Source organism: Athene noctua, chromosome 1, assembly GCF_965140245.1.
Source record: "Athene noctua chromosome 1, bAthNoc1.hap1.1, whole genome shotgun sequence".
NCBI lineage: Eukaryota > Metazoa > Chordata > Aves > Strigiformes > Strigidae > Athene > Athene noctua.
This window is the reverse complement of record NC_134037.1, coordinates 89,922,341-89,936,748: the sequence shown is the minus strand read 5'-3', so window position 1 is coordinate 89,936,748 and position 14,408 is coordinate 89,922,341. Positions and strand designations below refer to the sequence as shown.

Here is a 14,408-nt window from a genome sequence, read left to right as displayed (position 1 = left end):
TTTGAGGTGTATCACTGCTTCATTCTGGGGGGATTTGTACTGATGGTAGCTCTGCATAAGCCAGCTGAAGTATGTACCCTTAAGAATTTATGTTGGTTGTAAAATTTCTTGACTGAAACACAGTATTTCCTGTGAATTATTAGTGTAAGCCTTCCTGAGTCTCTTGTCTTACATTACATTTCCTAAATTCATGGCAAAATGCTGTACTCTTTAGGCATCTATTTCAAAGGTCAGCAGGGAGTTCTGTCTCAATTCATATATAAGAAAGAAAAATAATAATTGCAAGAAAGTGTTGCTTTCTATTGGCTTTTTCGTAGATCTACTTCTTATTTTTACTTCATTTACAGCATAAAGTTTCAGGGCACGAAGCCTAAGTGGACCTTTGCATCAACTAGTCTCACTTGTATATAGCAATACCTTAATTATCACTTAGTTTCTCCTTTATTGTGCTTCTTAGTTTACAAGAATTGCTTTCAGTAAGATAGCTAAACTCAGTATGAATGTGCTTGGAGATTAAAAACCTACCTGATAATTTATTCTGAGCTCCTGATCTTTCCTGTTAAAAATATACATTGTGTAGGAATCTGAATGCACCTGGTTTTGGCTCCTAGCTACCAGTTCTCGCTGCCTACCAAGAGTGCAAAGCCATAAAAGAACTTTGACTATAGAGAGGAAAATACTGTAAATATGATTTGAATACTAGTTGTGCTTCAGTATTTTTAAGACATCTCTCTATAGGCCTTACTAGTCTTTTCTGCTGTTGCATTTCTGTGCTGGTATGACCTGAACAGAGAGAATGAAATCATAATTTCCCTTCTGCTGGGGACGAATATAATTTATTTTTCTTATTATTATTGGAGTCTCTTAACAGAAATTAAGACTCATTGCTTTAAAGACACATGCATTTAATAACAGGGATCTGATGTGTTCTGATGTCAGCCCATATGTAGTCTCCTACAGATCAGAAGCCGTGCACAGCTGCAAATATTTGTGCACATGAAGTGCCTTACAGGACCACTGCCTAACTGCATACATTTTACATGCTTTCCTTCTGATATTATCTAAAGCTGCCAACAACAGCGTGGGAGCAGCAAAAATAAAAAGGAAGGGAGGGAATGTTTCAAATAAAAGTCTGCCTCCCTTGCATGGTCTAAGTGACAGTAAGCATTCCAGCTTTGAGGGCTTTCAGTTGGCATTGTATGCAAAAATATTTTAAAATGGGGAGAAAGAGACAAATACAAAGAGGGGGAGGGAAGGACTGTGGCACCACTGGGCTTCATTCAAATTTGCAGCAAGACTGTGAAGAGGGAAGTGATGACAACTTGGAGTTATATGTGCGTAAGAGCAAAGTTTCCCACACGTGTTCTCATCGGTATCACAGTTTGGGGTGCTTGGTAATGGAGGCTTGGGCTCCAGCCAGTAGGGAGGCAAGGCCACCACAGAGTTTAGATCTGGATCCAAACTTCTGCATGCTTGGGAATAGTTAGCCCTCTGGTTTGAGATTTTACTTACTTTAACCATGAAGAAAAATAAGTAAGAAATGTGAACAAAGATGATTTTCAAGTTGCAGCTGTAATGCTTTAAGCTCTTTAGCAGTTTTGATCAGCCAGGAGATTACACAAGATTCTATTGTGGGTTTTTTTAATTTATTTACTTTTTAAAATATATATATGACAAATAGTTTGTCGTTTGTGTTGCGTTTCAATCTCAAATGATCCTGAAATCAGGTTTGGAGTAAATGCCATTTGTGCCTCCACGTTAGATCTTGTGCTTTAGGGAGCACCTGGTTATCTGCAGGAGGGAGTGAGCTCCTGTCTTACTCTAAAACCAGCTCTTCAACATTACTAAGGAAGGAGAGAGTGCCTGGGAGCCAATGTGCTGGCAGTAGTGTGGCAGCCACTGGTCAGTGCTGCCAAGCTGTGGGTCTTGCTGTGGGCTGAAATGGCTGTGTTGAGATGCAGCATGTTGTAGGGCACCACTGGCTTTTGCTAACCAGCAACTTCCTTTCTGCCTGCAAGATCTGATTTCTACCCCATTTCTGGAGAGTCTGCTGCTGTAAGCAGAAACATAAGACATCCTGTGCTCATCTTCCTGACCTAATTGCATGAGGTAGAGTATGCAGAAGATGCTGGAGACTGCTTAATTTATGGGCTGTTTGGAAATTAGTTGCCAATTTCAACCTGTATGTTTGAAGGGGCATATCTCAGCTCAGAATAAAATTTATTAAGCAAAATAAAAACCATTAGAATCAACAGATTTTTGCCAATGAGCAACAAGCATATTTATTCCGGTTGCGTAAAATTCTGGACTTCTGGAGGCAATGAAGTCATCAAAGGCAGTTTCAGCCTCCCCTTGGTTTCTGAAGCGTCTCCCACACAGGAAGCTGTCAAGATGCTTGAAGAAGTGATAGTCAGTGGGTGAGATGTCTGGTGAGTACTGTGAATGAGTCAGAGTTTCGTAGCCCGGCTCGTTCAACCTTTGCAGTGACAAAAGTGCAACGTGTGGCCGTGCGTTATCGTGGAGGAGGATTGGACCCTTTCTGTTGACCAGTGCTGGGCGCAGCCGTTGAAGTTTCTGGTGCATTTCATTGTTTTGCTGAACGTACTTCTCCGCCGTGATCATTTCACCCGGATTCAGGAAGCTGTGATGGATTAAACCAGCGGCAGACTACCAGACAGACAGCATGACCTTCTTTTGGTGCAGATTCGGCTTTGGGAAGTGCTGTGGAGCTTCGCTGCAGTCCAACCACGGAGCCGATCATCACCGGTTATCGTAGAGCATCCATTTCTCATCGCACGCCACAATACGATCGAGAAACAGGTCGTTCTGGTTGTGAAAAAGAAGCGACGATGACACTTCAAAACAGCGCTTTCTGTGATTTTCATTCAATTCGTGCGGCACCCATTTGTCGAGCTTCTTCGACTTTCCAATCTTCTTCAGATGCTCAGAAACAGTTAATATGCTTACCCCAAGGTCTTTTGCACGTTCTTGAACAGTTGTGCGTGTATCTGCTTCCACCAGAGCCTTCAATTCATCATCGGCAATAGCAGAAAGAAGTCCGTGACCTTCTTGATCTTCAAGGTCGAAATCGCCACGTCAAAATTTTTGGAACCAAAGTCGCACTGTCCATTCATTAACACTTCCCTGGCCATATACCTCATTGATGTTTCAAGCAGCTTGCGCTGAATTACGTCCAAGTTTGAACTCATAGAATCAGATTGTCAGAATTGCTGTTTTGACATCTGAACTTCAAACCTCCAAAATTTGTCAAAACCGCAGTTTATATTCTAATTTAATTATACAGCATGAAAGTTCGTAACATGAGCTTTTCAAAAATATATAACAGTATGCCAGTCGAGAAGGTACTATTCCTGAAACATATACAATTGAAAATCACATTACAAAATGGAGATTAATTTCCAAACAGCCTATATTTGAACTTCAGGGAATCTCTTTGGTTGCTGGAGTTAGTGTGGCAGCTGCCTATAACCTTCTCCCTTTTCTCTTGCATTTCCATTGTGGCAGGAGCTGCTTAGTTCTTGGAGGTGCTAGAGAAGACCCTGCTTCTTGTAAGAGATCCACTTTTGCTAGAGCTTCACTACCTGAAATCCTAAAAGGCAGTTCCTATGCATGCTGGAGTTCTGCCTGAATTGGGATCCAAAGCATGTCCAGCAGCTCTTTTGAGGGAAAATGGAATTGTGTCAATCACTTTTTATTTCTTTCCATTTGAACTACAAATAAAACCATCACTGATCTATTTAAATAATTTTGCATGTGTTGATCAGACTCTGAAATTTGCATTTAATACTATAGTTACTATACTATATTCATGACATATTATGTAAATGGACAGATTTTGAAGATATGATTTGCATTGTTGTTGTTTTTGTAACAAAACAAGCTAGTGGCCATTTGTAAAAACTCAGTGAGTAACTCAGAGAGACTCCTAAATGGCAAACATCTGTCTTGAAAAGAAGACTGTCTCATGCTTCCTTATGTCATTGTGGTCACCTAAAGTAGACAATTGAGCAAACACACCGCAGAAGACTGACAATAGATAGATACTTGGGAGGAGTCGTTCATGGTTTCACATTTTTTTTTAGGAGAGCATAATCTTTTTAATGTAAACCAAAGGTTTTTTTCCTGGTCATTCAAAAATAACACATCTAAGTAGTCCTCATGCTCCTCCTAATTACACTAAATACTGATTTTGGATTAATGTGGTGCATTCCAATACAGACTGTTCATGTTAAGATGCAGTTGGCATCAAAATGATCCTATCTTATGACTACTACTGTATATGATATAATTTAATTAAGGAGTAATCCCTTTCATAATTGGTCATTAGCATTAGCTAGCAATTTGCTAAGTTTGCTTCAAAAGGTTAATGCTATAGCTATGGTAAGCAATAACAATTTCATGGGGATTTATTGCTATTAAAACGTATAATCAATTTCTAATAGCAATACTTAATTTTTTAAAAAGGCTGTAGGTTGGTTGAGTGCCCTCAGATTACAATGGATATTTTTTCTGGCAGATAAATAATTCTCTGCTAGTCAATTCAGTTTTGAGTTCTCAGATTTAGCACTTCAATTATGCATTCTTCATTTGTTTTATTAATTGTTTGGTTATATTTGACTATGCTGAACTATACATGCATGGATAATATATGACATATTATTCATTAAATTTTCCAATGTGACAGGCTCTGGTTACTCATGAGTAATACAGTATCTGTCACGTAATAAATAAAGCAACTTTATATAAGCTTGTTCTAAGTTCTTAAACATAATTATCTGAATTGTTGAAAGGAAGTAAGTGTTGAAATTACTCTAATGCACGATGTAGTAATTTGAGGAAAGAAATTCTTCTGTGTCAGGTAGAACTCTCCTAAATATGTTTATGACAGGAACAAATGAGATAAATTGAGATATTCTGTACTTAATAGCAACGTTGAAGCTGGCTGAGATTGTCATGCCAACCCTTGATCTTCGTAATTAGCAGTTCATTCTTTCTGGGCCAAATTATCTGCTGCTGTAAATTTCTGCAGCTTTATTAACTTCAGTAGAACTGGATCGAATTACATAGGCATAGAAATTAGTTGTGAAGAAGGATTTATTGCTGCTGTGTGGAGCTGAAGTTCTTGGAGGATTGGCCCTGCCTGGTAGGAAACACACAAGTGATAAATTTCCTGAGAAGCAGTATGGAAAGCCTGGTTTCATGCACATTCTGGTCATCAAGCGCAATTAATCTCAGCTGCCTCTCAATGCCTTCAGATGCAAATATTCTGCCATGGAAATCGACAGGAAACCTTCTGTCTTGGTTTGAATCAAACACAATGAAAACATTTCAGTTTGCTGAATTGCAGAGTCTGATTTCAGGTGAGTCTGAGGTCTGTGTGGCTGGTGTGTGCCACCCTGGTGCCTCGTGGGAGCTGCGTGTGGGTGTTTTGTTCCATCCTTCACTCCTCCCGTACTGCCTGCTCCCCCGATCTCCTGGTGCACAGAGTTAGTTCCGAATTTGTCAAGACAGCGCAAGTTTGACTGCAGACTTTGCAGGTGACAGGGGAAGGTGAGGTGAAAGTCACTTGAACTACAGCTCTCATCAGGCTCCAATGCTTGAGGATAGCATGTTTTACACTGAATTTGAATTTCTGGAAAAACAACATTACACAGGGACTTGGGGAAGTATTTTCCAGCACTGACATTGAATATTTTGAGGCTTTAATATCAAATTACTTTTGTTTAGATTGAGAGTACAGGAAACTCCACAAAATTTCAAGTAAAAAAATTCAGAACATTTAATTCTGTAAAGCATTTTAATTAAAAAAAAAAAAAATAAAAAGGCAATTTTTCCTTAGGGTGCATGATGTTACATTGGTCTTGTTTTTACATGGTAAAATATTTTTCAGTGATTCCTGCATGATATGGGGTTTCTGTATGCGCAGAAGAAATAATGTTAGTAGATAAATTTTGCCTCTTAAGTGAATTCCATAAAACTCATATCCACCTTCTTTGACCTTGCAGAGTAGCTTAAAATAATTTTTTTGAATTTCCAAATATTTTGTTAAACCTTCCTTCTTGTTGCTTTTTTCCCCCTCTAAAGCCTGTATTAGCCTTACTACTTTAGGAGTTTTACCAATTGTTTACATTCAAATTTTGAAAAGGTTTGACCTTTAGATAGATAGCAGAAATTAATAGAAAAGGATGATTTTAAATTAAATCACAGAAATCATTGATACAGTAATCAGTTATACTTTTGCTGTGTTTCTGGTTGATTGTTATTTACCTGCCGTGCAGTCAGTATCTTCACAGGAGAAAACCAGACCTCGATAGAAAGAACATCAATGAAACTGTCAAGGACAGCGTATCTCCAGCTTCATTAAGACAGATATAACAATTCTTTCCTGGGTTTCTAGAAGAGAACTAGAAAATTGTAACTATTCCTTTCTTTGCAAATCTCATGTTTTTATTGAGAGGAATGCACTATTGAAAATAGTTCATTTATGGAGTAGGTTCAACAGCAGAGAAAGATTTGAACAGGTATTCATTATGTGATGGTTAATTTAGGTTCATCTTTTGGATTGTTGTGTTTAAAGATAATTAAAGTCAACCTTGAAAACTGAATATGAACAGTTATGGCCAAAATTCATGTGCATTCATTAATATTGGAAGTTAGTTTTTAAAAACATCAGCCATATTATGGTGTCTTGAAATGCTGCTAATATATACTATTACTTTTGTTATGTTCTCTTCTGGTAATAAGAGTTAGATTCTGCTTTCATTTATTACAAATGCAAACTACTGACCATGTAGTTCATTTCCTAGTGTGTAAAACTCCAGTTAAGTTGTGACATCTCATTTTGCCTTCCTGGTGCAATACAAAAAGAAATCTGACTTCCCAAAAAATTTCTTATACGCAAACGGAATTTTGGGCTACTCTAAGAGAGTGAATTCAGTGGCTTTTTATAATCTTATTACACACTCCATTACAGAATTACACAGAATAATAATACTGGTTTTAGGCAGAAATAGGTCCAGTTTGTAGAGCAATGAACCATAATTCAGTACAAAAACTTCTGCATGAAAATTCATTGCAAAATAAATATCTCCATTGACTCCACTGGCATTGTGCATTTCAGTAGACAACAGTCTAAGCAGTCAGTACCTCACACAGCACAAATGAATGTATACTTTCCTTTTAGTCTCATTAGATTAGATATATCATTCAGCTTGCATCTGTGTTTGGTTTTCATGCTGCAGATGCTACTGTATCAGTTCCAGTGACACATAAGTACCAGTTCATCCAATATCCTGCCTTTTCTGACACAGGTATGTGTGTGGTCATGGAGGGATTTATTTCTAAGACTGCACTATTACATTATTCATGAAGTCACACAACAGTATGGCATCTATTATTTTACATAGAAGCATGTGCGAATGAAATGCACTGTTAGTATTGAATAAGTAAGCTTTGCTATGGCAATTTTTATGTATGGAGAGTATGAGAGAAGATCTGTCTTTCTGTACATCCGAATAATAATCCTGAAGTGTACAAAATGCCTAGTAGAAATGTGGTTTCTGGAGCTGTTCTCTTACACTGAATGCTAAATATAGTCTTCCGAGATGGAAGAATAAAGTCAGCATTCAAAGCATATTTGTGTTAGGGCTGTTAAAAGATTTACTTACCATTCACTACCAGCATTTTTTCTCTCACATTTCTCTTCTGTTTACCTACAGACTCACCAAAGGGCTTCATTGTGTGCCCTCTTCCGTCACACAAATGTGCTGGCTAGCAGAAAACCAACAAGAACATTACTGCATTGATTTTCTTTCATGCCTGCAAGCCATGAAGTTTCCATGATTAATATAAATCAATATTTGTGGTACAGCAGAAGGTGATCTGCATAACTACTGATGAAAGAGAGAACATTTGAAACTTTCATTCAACACTCTCTGTTATTTGTAAATACTTATATTCAGAGGATTCCCACTGCCTCAGGCTTTATACTGTGAATCCTTAAGTTTTTAGTGTGATACTGGCAGAATTTCCTCAGTTGTGACCCCCTCAAAAGATTTTAGCATGAGTAAATTATAAAAAAGAGGAATAGAATAGAACAGAATAGAATAGAGTAGAAGTATTTCAGTTGTAAAGGGACCTACAACGCTCATGTAGTCCAACTGCCTGAGTAATTCAGGACTGACCAGAAGTTAAAGCATATTGTTGGGAGCATTGTCCAAATGCCTCTTAAACACAGACAGGCTTGGGGCATCGACCGCCTCTCTGGGAAGCCTGTTCCAGTGTTTGACCACCCTCTCAGTAAAGAAATGCTTCCTACTATCTAGTCTAAGCCTCCTGGTCAAGGCCATTAAATCATTCCTTGAAGACTGAAAATGTTGTATACATAGTGATGATGCTAGGCTTTTTGCAGGCTAGAAAATTGCAATCCCAGCTATCCTCCATTTTATCTGGTCTCCTCTGTAATAACAGGAGGCCCCATTCACTGGTATTTCCTTTTTGCTTTATTCATTCAGAATTCTTTTCAGTCTCTTTTTTACCAACCCTCTATAAAGAGATTGAGAAACTGTGAACTTTGAAATCTTAACTAATAAGTTAATCTCTTAAAGGTATGTGTTCATATATTACAGGTATACAAGTAAGCACAGTATGAGTGTTTTTATGCAAGTGTTAGGGGGAATGAATTTCAGGTAAAGTCTTTATAGATGTTATAGACGTGATTTGTAGTTCACGTTTCAGCTAAGAATCTACTAGAAATTTTATTCTTCCTGTGCTAATTTTTCAGGAAAAAAAAGAAGCTATTTCTGTGAACTTGGTGTATAATAATTTTTAAGGCTTGAAAGGATGTGTACATATTTTGAAAGCTTAATTACTGATTTTTAAAATGGAAGAACTCCAGAGTGTGGTTCTCTGACATTTTTTAGGCAGCTTGTACAAATTCTGCATAGAAAACTGGCCTGCCACACTCATGGCATAATGTACATTAGAAAACAGCTTTGCAATACTTCCCTTTGCTCACTGCTACTGACTGACTTTCTGTCAAAAACAAACCACCTTTTAAAAGCTTTGCATTTTAAGCATATAAGCAACTCAGTGAAAACAGGTCTCTTTATGGGCTAGTAACTGAGCGTACTGGAAGTAAATATTGGTTCTGTATCTCTAAAGTCTTACATTACTTGAAGGAAAACTGTATTACAGCTAAGCTAGCTACACTTTTAGGTATACATACGTTTTTTTTATATGTCTGAAGGACATGATATAGCAAATGGTCTAATCTGACTATCACAACCACAACCAGTCTTTGGACTTGGATAAATATGTGAAATGTCAGGGATCACAAGGATAAACTTTGTCAGTTTTTGTCTGTGAAAAATGTCCAGTCTTAAACAAACATCAGTATTCTAACACTTTGTATAGAATCTGCATTTCAGTGTTTAGATATATAGTTTTAAAAGTAAAGATATGAAAAAGGGGGAAATGGTCGCATCCAGCATATCTACAGCATGAAGTGAGACAGGAAAGAAAGAAGTGATTGTATCTTGATCAACTTCATGCAGATGTCTCCATAAAAAAGCAATTTTTGGTTTTTGTTACTTGGTGTTAAAAATGGATGTTTGGTGCAAGTAGGATGTATTATTGGTAAAGTCAGACTGCTTGTATTTTTTGATAGAATTGAGACTGAGAAATGTGGAAGATGAATCATTGCAAGCTAATGCTGCATCCAGCGATCGGAATTGTGAAATATACAAATTATATGTTACTCTATGTAGAAATTTCCTTTTAACGCTAACGATTTTTCTCTGGTAGCTCTTGTATTTATGTAATTTGTGTGAGAGTTGTAACAACTGGTGCAGCAATAGTTTTGCTTGCACAGGATTGCTGCACAACTGAGTGTCCCAGAAACAAGTGCCTGAGAGATACAAGTCACTGGTGGCTGGATGCAGACATGAGGCTTGCATAAGTCCCAGCAGTTCACATCAGTAGTTTGACCACAAAACCATCTGCAGTTTCATTGCTCTTGTTCTGTACTTGTCTTTTGATACACTGGTATTCATCCCCACCACATGCTTGTCCATCCAGTATTTTTTGAAAGACTACCTTGTCTTCTTTTTTTTTTTTTTTTATTTTTAATAAATGCAAGGACAGGTGGTTGTGTAGTTTCCAATCAAGAAAGAATGCTAATGAATTATACAGAACTTCTGACTTGCATTTAGTAGCACCATGATATGTTGTAAGAGCCTGCCAAACCCAGCATTTCTTATAAATCACATTTCAAGGGGCAAAACTCTCCACCTGTCATAGCTGAGGCCTCTGCAGGAGTCAGTGTTCAATGATGACAGGTCTGCTCCATCTTGCAAAGTATCTTTTTATGTTAGAGGTTTTCTTTTTTAATGGATAGAAAAAGATAATTTCGTATTTTCCTCCTGCTGCCCAACCAAGACAGCACTGTGTACTTTGCTTCATTGCTGGAAACACTCTATTGTTCTTTTGCAAGAAAGTCTATTTCAGGAATGGTGTTTGAATAATAATTGGCAACATGCCTGAAGCATTGACATTGACTCATCAGGACTCTGTACACCTGCATGTCCATGCAATGTCTAATATTATTAGCAAAAAATTGATTTTATATGTTTTTTAAATGTTGTTTTTACATACTTATTGTTGTGGTCTTACAGATGACCTGGAGCCTAGTCATACCATCATCAAAAACACTATAAAGTCTGGTTATTTATATCCTAACAAATGGTGTACAATTTGTAGGTGTAAACATAAGAAGGCACATACTAGTTCTTCACTAGACAGTGATGTGTGTCCAGCAACATTAAATCAAATGAGTAAAGTGATTTTCTGATGTAAAACAGGGAGTGTTTGTTTCAGAATTTATCCCCAGGCCTTTGGGTAGGGAATTATTCATCGTTTTCAGAGGATCATAACAATAAATTTGCTTCTGCAGTTTGACCTGATTAGCAGATCTCTGTACAGAAAAGTTTTTCTTTTTGAAGAGGTCAGATCATTGGAGAGTTACTTCTGTCTTACAACTGAAATGAGCAGGAAGGAAGTGTCAGCACTTTGAGGAAATGTTCAGCCATCTTAGAGCTTTCTACATTTTCTATTACATACCTGTATAAGAGATCTGTACAGCTCTATGAGATACTGTTTGACTTCATGGAAGCAAGAAAGGCTAAATCCCCAGCTGGTATAGATCAGACTTGGTTTACTGAATCAGTAGAGCTATGCACTTGCGTTATACCAGCAGACAAGCTGGGTGGAAGTTCACATTAGAAAAAGGAAGCTTATATGCATGCAGGTATTACTATGTTTATTAGTGGTAATTATTAATAATATAATCCCAGTGGCTCCAGGGGATACATTAATAACTTATAAAATAGAATTAATTTAAAAAGTAAAATAAAAAGAAGATTAAATAAAAAAGTAAGGCCATAGCTGTGCACAGCTGCCACTGGAAAAGCAAACCTGCTATTTTCTTCTGTACATGACTCATCCTGTAATTTAATTCAAACTTTGGTGTATATTAGTTTTGGGCTTAATTTATTTAAGTATAAGTTGTACTTTTTTTATGATTTATGTGATCAAAAATCCTCTCTGGTCATATTGCCTATTTTCTGTTATATTGCCTGTTATTATTTCTGCAGTGCATAAACTCAGTACTTGGATGCTCCTGCATTTGCACAAAGAAACTTAGAGTTAAAACTGAAAGAAGAGGAAAAGAAAATATTGTCACTTTCACTTGTTTTTCAGTGTCCTCTTTAGGATTAGTCTCAATTCAGTCTTCTTCATTCTTTCCAGGAACAGGTGGGGAGTTTTGAGAGTTTATTCAGGGAATAATGTGTGCAGGCAAAACAAGGTCACTCCTGCCTCCTTTCCAAGGGCTCATTCCTCAGACCACTCCCAAGAAACATCTCTTGGCAGTGGACTCAATGAATCGTCTCAACAAAGGATGTTATCCAGCAGAAGAACATACCACTGACTGTATGAAAGCCAGTTAGACCTAGTAAACAGTGTTTCCTGCAGTGCTCATCATTGTCCTACCTTTTGGACTGGTGCACATGTTGATTAACTAGAGAGTTGATGTGAGGTGGGGGTTCACTAGGAGGAGGTTGGCACAGATGCAATAATAAGGAACAGGACACAAAAGTAAAAGATGTGTGACTGCATACATCATGAATTAATAGTACTAAATCTATGCAATGAACGCCATGTGTTCAAAGATGATGAAGAAATACTTTAAATATTTTTCAGTTTCCCTATAGAGTTATGCTTTTCTTATGTCAAACCTTGATCTACAGTTCTATGGAGAGAAGCATTTGCAATGTTAAAACAACCTCTTTCATTTTAGATTTAAAACAGGATGACAGAAATATAAACATTGTATTAACCAATATTGACTTCTCTTTCCTTTTGGAGGGAGAGGAACAAAAGTAATGAGAAATCCTGAATTTAATTTCAAAGTCAGTCCCTTCACCCTTATTCTGAAAGTTTAGTCTTTTATGTGAAAGAAGTGCCTGCTGACATTATTGAGTACATGTCAATGACGAATCTTCCACTGAATTAAATGGAACCACAATTTCATCCCAAGATATCAAAACAGATCTTCATGTATGTGCTCATTTGCTTTCTGTTTCAATTTAAATTGAAAGCTTAAGAACTGCATGGTATGCTATAAATTTTCTAGACTATGCTGAGGAGCAGATTAGCGATTACAATTTGGCATGTACAGGAAAAAACTAAGCTGTTTAGCCCTGTCCTGGAATATTTTGGATCACTTGCTTGATCTTCTCTGAAATTCATTTGCTCTACTAGAATTCAGTTACTTCTTCTTCATGTTTCGACCTTTATTCTGCATCATTTCTCAGTAAACTTACAGATAATCTTTGTATTTGTAAAAACGCCTCATAAGATACAAATGGGACTGAATTCAGCATGATGTCTGTTGCCTGTAGCATTCTCAGCAGAGGGCTGCATTGGTGGAATGTCAAATCAATGTAATTCATTCACACCCAGTCTGGCAAAAAGCAAGTATAATATGTCATTTGGGAACTAGTGTGCAAGCAAAAGAATGTTTTTATGTGATGGACAGGTCTGCACAGGTGTTTAGATCCAGCTGACAGCTACAATATATGCTAGGAAGGTACTTCTATTCAAGAAAGAGAAACATAAGCGTTTTACCAGATCACATTTATATTCTGTCTGGGAGTTCTCCTGCCGTGAGAGAATTCCACATGCCCTTTCCTGTCATCTGAGGTTGTTGAGTAAGCATCCTTGACCCACCCTGTGCATGTATAACATAAAGTTGTCTTTATAATGTATTTACACTTAGCTGAGACACGTGCATTGTACCTGTAAAGTTGCCCAAGTGGACTCAAGCAGTGTAACTGTCATAGCATGTACCCCAGTACAGACTGTACAAGCTCACCTGCACACAGCCAGCTGGCTGGTATCACAGTTCAGCTGCTTTGGCTGCTATTGGGATTGAATTGAATATTAATTGTTGAAATTAATCTGACTTGCTTAGATGCACCTGTGTGAGTTTCAGTCCAATTTCTTTGTAGATAAACTGTGAAAGAACCTGCAGTACGCTATGTTAGGCAACTGTTAGAAAGAGTCTGCCTCCTTGCTTGCTTTGAGCATTCTTGGGAAACATTAAAATGAAAATCTTGGTCCAGAAACACCATGGTAGTCAGAGATCCAGATGAAATACTGAAGGTCACTACAGAGCGTCCTTAGTGTTGCCACAACGATGCATTCTTTAATTAAAACAGATTCTGGTTTTCTGTTTTAAGCACAAACTTTACAACTCACTCTTAGATGGTAATAATACAGTCACTACAATTGCTAAGCTGGCTGTGTATTTAGAGGATAACTGTTAGTGAAAGTACTATGATAAAAGAATAAGCAAATTCTACAAATTCAGGATTATGGGGATTGCATTATTGCTGTAAATGCAGAAATAGTTGTTGTCAAAGATAAGGAAGATTCTCTGAAGGTATATCCTATCTAATCAAATCATTTCCCACATGAAAAAGCAACAAAAGCAATGAATTCATAAAAGAAACTTTAAGCTGTTCAAACATGTGATATGCAGACAAAGAACCACTTTAGAAGGAAGGTTTTCAGTTATGAAAGAATTATGGCTGTTTGGTCCCCTCAGAATTCATTAACAAACACTTGGGAGAACTTATTAGGGCCTGTATCTTTGTTTTTCCACTGGCATTACAGAAATAATTAATGGCAAAAATGTGAAAAGCTTGACTAAGAACTTTGTATTAGTTTATGGGACATATTCTTAGCTTTAAGCTAATTAAGGTGAAACTGGAAAACTCTTCTGATCGTCAATAGTTTAAAATTTTCTCTTTTATGTAATTTGGAGA

At 37.3% G+C, this 14,408-nt stretch overlaps 1 protein-coding gene across 8 annotated transcripts in view; it reads left to right on the top strand.

Annotated features, from left to right (window-relative positions):
• The window catches only part of SMYD3 (SET and MYND domain containing 3), a 429,108-nt gene that overhangs the window by 294,466 nt on the left and 120,234 nt on the right, over positions 1-14,408 (top strand). The gene's annotated exons all lie outside the window — the stretch shown is intronic.